This window comes from Ornithorhynchus anatinus, chromosome 4 (assembly GCF_004115215.2).
Source record: "Ornithorhynchus anatinus isolate Pmale09 chromosome 4, mOrnAna1.pri.v4, whole genome shotgun sequence".
NCBI lineage: Eukaryota > Metazoa > Chordata > Mammalia > Monotremata > Ornithorhynchidae > Ornithorhynchus > Ornithorhynchus anatinus.
The window spans coordinates 102,727,799-102,736,816 of record NC_041731.1 but is presented as its reverse complement, the minus strand read 5'-3'; the positions used below and the strand labels follow the sequence as shown (position 1 = coordinate 102,736,816).

Below are 9,018 nucleotides of genomic sequence, written 5' to 3'. Positions count from 1 at the left end.
GGAAACAGCGCGGGCTTTGGAGTCAGAGGTCATGGGTTCGAACCCTGGCTCTGCCACTTTGTCAGCTGTGTGACTTTGGGCAAGTCACTTCACTTCTCGGTGCCTCAGTTACCTCATCTGTAAAATGGGGATTAACTGTGAGCCTCACGTGGGACAACCTGATCACCCTGTATCTACCCCAGCGCTTAGAACAGTGCTCTGCACATAGTAAGTGCTTAACAAGTGCCAACATTATTATTATTATTATTAAATGGAGAACCGAAGGGGATCCAGAACTGAACCCTGAGGTTCAGTTAGGGGGTGGGAGACAGAGGAGGAGCCCACGAAGGAGACTGAGAATGAACGGCCAGAGACATGAGAGGAGAACCAGGAGGGGACAGAGTCAGTGAAGCCAAGGTTGGATAACGTTTCCAGGAGAAGGGGGTGGTCCACAGTTTCAAAGGCATTCAGCCTAAGCCCTACAGTATCTGTTTATTGTTATAATTGTACTCTCCCAAGCTCTTAGTTCAGTGCTTTGCACACAGTAAGTGTTCAGTAAATACAATTGACTAGCTGACTGACCAACCAACCCAGGAGACACACACACACACAGAGGAAATCCGAGAGACAGAAAATCCATCCATGCTGGGGTTTGGGCAAGACTAGCTGGGCGGCATTAATGGGAACCAGAGGAAGCAGAGATGCCCCCCACCCCCAGTTTTGATCCTGCCACAACAGACACCCTTTTTGGGTCAGTGAGATTGGCTGTTTGGGTTCCTGGTGTCCTTTATATCTGCCTCACTTAAGCCCCCCCACCCCCAGTTTTGATCTTGCCACAACAGACACCCTTTTTGGGTCAGTGAGATTGGCTGTTTGGGTTCCTGGTGTCCTTCATATCTGCCTCACTTAGGCCTGCCCTCAGGAGGCTGGGCAAGGAGAAGCCCTGCCTGGAAATTGTTCTCAGCCATTAATGTGCAGAGCTCGTTAATCAAAAGTATTTAGTGATCTATAGATCAAAGCACTCAGAGGGGATACACAGCCAAGCGCATAACTGTCGCAGAGGGGATGGTGGATAGTGGAAATGAGGGCTTAGTCAAGGGAGGCCTCTTGGAGGAGGTGTGTTTTGGGAGGGTTTCACAGGTAGGGAGACTGGTGGTCTGTCATATATGTAGGGGGAGAGAGTTCCAGGCCACAGGAGGGATGTGGCTGAGTGGCTAGTGGGGAGATAGAGATCAAGAAATTTTGAGTAGGTTGGTATTAGAGAAGCAGATTGTATGGGTTGGACTGTAGTAATAGATCAGTGAGGTAAGGTGATGGAAGAGAGTTGATTGAGTTCCTGAAAGCCACTGGTAAGGAGATTCTGTTTGATGTGAAGGTGGATGGGCAACCATTGGAGGTTTCTGAGGAGTGGGGAGATACAGAGTGATGCTTTTTTCAGAAAAATGATTCAGGCAGTTGAGTGAAGTGACTGGACAGGGGAGAGACAAAAGACAAGGAGATCCGTGAAGAGGCTGAAGCAGCAGTCAAGGTGAGATGATAAATGCTTGGATCAGCATTGTAGCAGCTTGGATGGAGAGGAAAGGGTGGATTCTAGGGATGATGTGAGGGCAGAACCAACATGATTTTGTTGCAGATTGGCTATGTTGGTTAAATGAGAGAGATGAGTCAAGCATAGCACCAGGATTGTGAGACAGGGAGGATGGTGATGCCAACCACAGTTATAGGAAAGTTATCGGGAGAACAGGATTTAAGTAGGATGATGAAGAGCTTTGTTTTGGTCATATTAAATCTGAGGTATAATAACAATAATAATAATAATGTTGGTATTTGTTAAGCACTTACTATGTGCCAAACACTGTTCAATGGGACAGCTGAGTAGGGATGTTCTGTAAGCAGGAAGAAATGCAAAACTGCAGAGAAGGAAGGGGGTCAGAGCTGGTTGATTTGATGATGATAATAATAACAGTAATAATAATAAAAATAATGAAAGATGATACATGGGGGAATTTTGAGGGTGGTTTGAACTGCTCTAAAATGCAAGGAGAGATTCCTTTACTGCTGGCCAGGTAAACCTCCTGCTGAACTCTAGCTAAACAGAGGAAGAAGTCTTCCTCCAAATAGCACTAGGAACCTTGATCTTGGAAAGAGAAGGAAGAGAAGGCAAAGTGATCTAAACGAGTCAGAGGAGAAAGGAAAACTGAATCAATGAAAAGAAAAAGTTGCTGTAGCAATTGGAGAAAGCTCTGATCATGCCTGAAGCTTTTTATTGGTAAAATCCAGCTGGTGCTTGGAATGAGGATTTGGGATTTCATGCCGGTAAAAAATCATGGGAACCGACAAATCACATGATAATCTGTGAAAGACAGAACAGTTGGGCTTAGGCAACTCAAAGAAATGTTTTTGAGGACACATTACTAAGAAGCCAAAGCCGGAATTGAGGCTGAGATCAGTAGAGAAGCCTTTTTGTTTGATATTTACTGTGCCTGCTACGGTGAGCTTCTCTGTGATGCCTTTCCATCAGAGAGCAGATATTCTGAGTTACTGAAAACCTTTCAAAATATTGCACTGAATCCATCCCTGGGAACAGTCATTCTATAAGAAAGTTATTTTTTTTAAGAGACGGGAATCTATCCAGATGCCACTGTGTGAAAGCCCGAATCCATTTCACCTATGTCTTCAAGGAGGTGAAAACTCTACTCAATCATTTTTTAATGGTACTTTTTAGGCGCTTACTATGTTCTAGGCACTATACTAAGCACTGGGTTAGATAAAAGCTTATCAGGTTGGACACAGCCAATGTGCCACATGAGGTTTACAGTCTTAATCCCCACTTTACAGATGAGGCAACTGAGGTACAGGGAAATTAAGTTACTTGCCCAAAGTCACACAGCAGACAAGTGGTGGAGCTCGGATTAGAACCCATAACCTTCTGGCTCCCAGGCCTGTGCTTTATCCATTAGCCCAAGTTGCTTCTCACATTCCATATGGGACAGGGTCTGATTCTCACCTGAATAACTTGTATCTACTCCAGTGCTTAGAACAGGGCTTGACACCATAGTAAGCACTTAAATACCATTCAAAAAGAAAAAAATGAATGAAGGTGAACCACAAATCTAGCAGCATTTTTGGAAAGAGAAGTCCCTAGCCCAGCTGCATCCTAGTTATCCTCTTCACAAGAAAATCCCACTGGCCACTGCTAGCAAGAGGCAGTGGGGTCTTGTGGATAAAGCTTGGGTCTGGGAGGAGCTGGGTTCTGATCCCAGCTCTACCACATGCCTGCTGTGTGACCTTGGCCAAACCACTTCACTTCTCTGGGCCTCAGTTACATCTTCTGTAAAATGGGGGATAAAAGTGTGAGCCCCAAGTGGGACAGGGACTGTGTCCAACCTGATAAACTTGTACCTACTCTGGTGCTTAGAATACAGTAAGTTCTAACATCATATAATATAGCATAGTAACAGTGCTTGGCACATAGTACGTGCTTTGCTAGTGCCATAATTATTAAGTCAAGGTACACTCTAGGTAACCCTCTCAGGGTTACACCAGAAGAGTTTCCAGTACTCTTCCTGTCTCAACTACGGGAGGGAGAGTCGAGCAGAGGCCTGTCCATTCCATTCCTAGCTTGGCCAGTGGCTAGCGAGTGGAAGGCAACCTGCTACAAGTCAAAACTCACCCGTGCTGGGCGGCAGCGGCATGCGAGAGAGTCAAGGGTGGAGACTCAAGTTGACTGTGTGGAAGGAGGAGATGGTAAACCGCTTCGGATTTTTACCAAGAAAACTCTGTAGATCCACTACCAGAACTATTGCGGTGGTTGTTATTTTTATGTTTGCTGAAGAGTCTGTTCTGTTCTTTTCAACAGAAAAGGGATGTGTCCACGGTGCCGCTATGGGTCGGAGACGACTCGACAGCATAAGAACAGACAAGACCTCAGTGTTTAGAACACAGCAAGTTCTAACATAGTATAGTAACAGTGCTTGACACATAGTAAGTGCTTTACAAGTACCATAATTATTAAGTCAAGGTACAGTCTAGGTTGGGCAATCTGACGAAATTCAATCTTCATTTAGTCACTTACCCCAGCAAAACACAGTTTTTCATTCTGCTGCTTTCCCGAGCTGTAATTTATTTTAGCACTTGGCTCCCCTTTCATTCAATCGTATTTACTGAATGCTTACAAAGCACTGTACTATGTGCAAAGCACTGTACTAAGCACTTGGGAGAGTACAGTATAACATCAGACACATTCCCTGCCCACAGTGAGCTCACAGTTAGGACTGTAAATTCCTTGAGGGCAGGAATCCAGTCTATCAACTCTATTGTACCCTCCCAAGTGCTTAATATAATGTTCAGCATACAGTCAGTGCTCAGTAATTGCCATCAGTTGATTGACTGATCATATGTGTTGCCGTTATCAGGACTTTGAACCCATTATCATATTTTCTAAAAGGTATTTGTTAAGTTGCTCTCTATGTGCCAGGCACTGGATTAAGCGCTATAGTAGATACCAGCTAATCAGGTTGGACACAGCCCTTGCCCACATAGGGCTCAGTCTTAATTACCATTTTACAGGTGTGGTAACTGATGCACAGAGAAGTTAAATGGCTTGTCCAAGGTCACACAGCAGGTATATGCCAGAGCTTGGATTAGAACCCGGGTCCTCCGACTCCCAGGCCCATGCTCTTTCCACTAGGGCACGCTGCTTCTTATAATGTCTTCACAACGTCAAACGGATGCTGTCAAAGTTGGATGGGATCATATTGTTCACCACTTTAGCTCATCAAACCTCCTGAGATGGAGGGGAAAATTTTGGCCCTATTCTCTTCATTCTTCCCGCTCTGTGACGTTACCTTTGAAGCCACCACTGGGGAATAGAGAGTAAGACTAGAAATACTAGAAAATGTTTTGAGGACTCTAGATGAAAGAGGGATCTGTGAGTGTTTTGTAAAATTGTTTATCCTTGGGGAATCTCCTGGATCTGTCAGTTGGAATAAGCTTCAGGAGGGAAAAAGTCTTGAAAACTTAAAATGATACGTGATGGTATGTTGGTCTGGCAGATCTGGCTCTCCATAAAAGGATCATTTTGTAACTGGATAATATGGTGTTTAAAGAAACATGATTCCCCTTCTCAGTGGTTGTTATTTTTATGTTTGCTGAAGATTCTGTTCTGTTCTTTTCCTGTATGTCAGTTCACCCTAGAGCCTCACAAAGCTTGGCATGCCCTGTTTGCTCCCACCAATAAGGATTGTGTTTCCTTCTACCTATTCTGCAGTAAAATATACGCTTTTATGCCATTTTTATGGTATTTGTTAAGTGCTTACTATGTGCCAGGCACTGGCCTAAGTGATGGGGTAGATACAAGTTGATCAGATAGGACACAGTCCCTGTCCCACATAGGGCTCACAGTCTTAATCCCTATTTTACAGGTGAAGGAACTGAGGCCCAGAGAAGTAAAGTTGACTTGCCCAAGGTCACGGAGCAAATAAGTGGAGGATACAGGATTAGAACCCATGTCCTTCTGACTCCCAGGCTTGTGGTCTATCCACTAGACACTTGTAGGATTCCATTTCATATTACTCTTCATAAAGGTTTTTAATGGATTGGATCCCATTATTCAAAATAATAATGATGATGATAATATTTCTTGCACACTGTTCTAAGTGCTGGAGTCGGTACAAGTTAATCAGGTTGCATGCAGTCCCTGTCCCACAGGGGGCTCACACTCTAAGTAGCCTTGGATCCCCATTTTACAGATGAAGAAACTGAGGCACAGAGCAGTTAAGTGACTTGCCCAAGGTCACAAAGCAGAGAAGGGACAGAGGCAGGATTAGAACCCAGGTCCTCTGACTCTCAGGCCCGTGCTCTTTCCCCTAGACCACACTGCTTTGGACAATTAGATGGCAATTTTTGAAAATCACGTTTAGGAAAAGGGAGAATTTGAACTGTTGTGACTCAGATTTGCATTCTTTCTTTCACCTTATTTTGCAAACAAGGGTAAGTGGAGTGCAAATAAAACGTGACATGGCTTTAATGCAGCATTAGATCATCCAGAATAGTTTACTGACACTGGAAGCCATTAACTCAAAAGCCATAGTCTGTTTAAAAAGCAGAAATGGAAAAATACCATTTTCAGAGCTGCTTCTGCAGCTGGAGGGCTATGTCAAGTTGGTAAAGTGGCCTAGAGAGAACAGCACGGACTTGGAAGTCAGAGGACCTGGGTTCTAATCTCAGCTCTGCCACTTGTATCCTCTGTGACCTTGGGTAAGTCACTTCGCTGCTCTATGCCTGTGTTCCCTCATATGCAAAATGGGAATTCAATATCGGTTCTCCCTGCTACTTAGACAGTGAGCCCGTTGTTGAGTAAGGATTGTCTCTATCTGTTGCCGAATTGTACTTTCCCAGCACTTCTTAGTACAGTGCTCTGCACACAGTAAGTGCTCAGTAAATATGATTGAATGAATGACTGAATGAATATGGCACCTGATTATCTTGTATCTACCCCAGCACTTAGTAAAGTCCCTGGCACATAGTAAGAGCATAACAAAAAAACAAAACAAACATGGATGCGTGCACACAAACACACACAAGGCTAATCATAGGTTCCACTTCAGGTGGGCTTGGGAAGAAACCTCTTATCAAAAAACTAAAGACCTAATACTTAGGTCCTGCCTTGCCCAGATTTAGGATCTGGGCGAGGAAGTTTGATTAGCTTGTCTTATCCCACCTTAAGATCCTGGAGTGGGAATGAGTAAACAGTAGGAGTAAATACCAAAGAAAGATAGAGAAGCACACAGTTCCCCGAAAGTAGTTTGAAAAGGCTTGAGGAGAAAAACATCTGTTTACCATTTCACAAATAACAGGGAAGGTTGTGCTTTAGAACCCTCTCAGGATCACACCTGGAGAGTTTCCAGTCCTCTACCAGTCTCAGTTATGGGAGAGAGAGTCAAGCAGAGGCCTACCCATTCCATTCCAAGCTTGGGCAGTGGCTAGCAAGTGGAAGGCCATCTACTACAAGTCAGAACTCAACTGTGCTGGGCAGCAGCAGCATGGGAGAGAGTCAAGGGCAGAGACTCAAGTTTACCTCGCAGAAGAAGGCAATGGTAAATGACTTCTGTATTTTTACTAAGAAAACTCTACAGGTCCCTCACCAGATGGATCCAAAAACGGACCTGCACAATGCAGATGGAGGCGGGGCGTTCTGGGAGAGATGTGGCCATGGAGTCGCTATGGGTTGGAGACCACCCGACAGCATAAGACAAGTTGGTCAGACAGGAGTTCAGAACAGGAGGGGAAATCCGGGGATGTGGAGATGGAAGTCAGTGAGGATTTCAATGGGGTATTAGCCAGGATGGTGAGATTGGTTAGGAGACTCTGTGGGTGAAGCCTTTGGTTCCCACTACCCAAAGAGGGTCACTACTGCTCCTCCTCATTTTCTTTCAGGTGCCAATAAAAAGTCCCTCCCTATTACCCATTTGTCCCCTTGCAGGGTCACACCTGGAGAGTTTCCAGTACTCTACCAGTCTTGTCTATGGAAGGGAGAGTCAAGCAGAGGCCTACCCATTCCATTCCTAGCTTGGGCAGTGGCTAGCCAGGGGAAGGCAATCTGCTACAAGTCAAAACTCACCTGTGCTGGGCAGCAGCGGTACGGGAGAGAATCAAGGGTGGAGACTCAAGTTGGCTGTGCGGAAGGAGGCAACGGTAAACCGCTTCCATATTTTTACCAAGAAAAGTCTAAGGATCCACTACCGGCACGATTGCAGACAGAGGTGGGGCGTTCTGGGAGAGACGGGTTCCCGGCGTCGCTATGGATAGGAGATGACTCGACGGCGTAAGACAAGACAAGACTCCCCATTTGACCTGCGTGCAGTAGTGTGGCTAATGTAAATCTTGTTAATACAAAGAGCACATTTTAGACGGATCGTGCATACCAACTCTGTCGTATCATCCTCTCTCGAGCGCTCAGTACAGTGCTCTGCATGCAGTAAGCGCTCAATAAATATACTGATTGATTCGTTTGGTGCCCTCAGGTTTTTTAATGAGGTCTTGCTGGATGGACAGCGCAGACTATATATGCTACAAAGGGAAACGTGGTGGAAACATTCGATCAGGGTTTCTGGTAGGTGTGGGAGAAAGGTGCTATTATTTTATCCTTGTTAGGTTTCGTACATTCAGAAATTATTTGCTTCTTTCCATTTCTGTCCTATGTGCAGAATCACAAACCCATTCAACAACAATATGTTCCTCTTGTGTAAATGTCTCTTCTAGGCCACATACATAATTAAAATCCTGTTGAGTCAGTAATAAAATCTCAGAACTGAATGTCCAAACTCTATAACTTGCTTCCTTTTCTAACCAGACAGCACAGCTGCCAAGAGATTCTGGGCCCTCTGCCCTTCTCTTCATATATATAATTATTATACATTATATGGTCTATATTCCATTCACAGAGGTTGCCAAAAGTATTCTCTAGGACTACTTATTTAAACCTGGATATGCATACAAGTGACAGAAAACACAGAGCACCAAAGCAAACACACACAAAAAAACTCGCTTTTTGTGAAACCCCAGGTAAATGAAAGCTTTTGGTAAAAAAAAGAATAAAAGATGCTGATTATATTACTGAAAAGAATAATTCCAAATTCACGCAAGGTGAAGAAATACAGGCCAAAATTAGCATGCCTATAAAAGTTTTGACATTTGAAAAATGGAGGAGTTAAATATGCAGAAAAAGGTGTTTCTAAATGCTTGTGAGGCCTGGAATTAAGCATTCGGCATCATACAATTTTAGGGCTAGAAGAAATCTTCAGATATAATATAGTTCATTCTCTTACCCCAGGACCCTATTAGTTACCTCACATAGAAGCATGTGTAACAACTCGCAAATCTTCTATACAGTAAAAGTTACAGGACTTTTTGTATCTGGAAAACTCCATTTTTCAAACTGATGGAGCCTATTTTGTTCTAACAGCAGACAGGCACGCAGGATAAATTTAGCCCATTTGCTTCTCCGATGTTGACAGATAAATAGAAAACTTAATTAGA

At 44.1% G+C, this 9,018-nt stretch overlaps 2 non-coding genes across 2 annotated transcripts; both read left to right on the top strand.

Annotated features, from left to right (window-relative positions):
- The first annotated feature begins 3,504 nt into the window (after window positions 1-3,504).
- Window positions 3,505-3,642, top strand: LOC114811855. Its single transcript, XR_003759551.1, has one exon. It is a non-coding gene; the product is annotated as a small nucleolar RNA SNORA7 (small nucleolar RNA).
- Window positions 3,643-7,452: 3,810 nt separating this feature from the next.
- On the top strand, window positions 7,453-7,590 carry LOC114811699. Its single transcript, XR_003759395.1, has one exon. It is a non-coding gene; the product is annotated as a small nucleolar RNA SNORA7 (small nucleolar RNA).
- The last annotated feature ends 1,428 nt before the right edge of the window (window positions 7,591-9,018 follow it).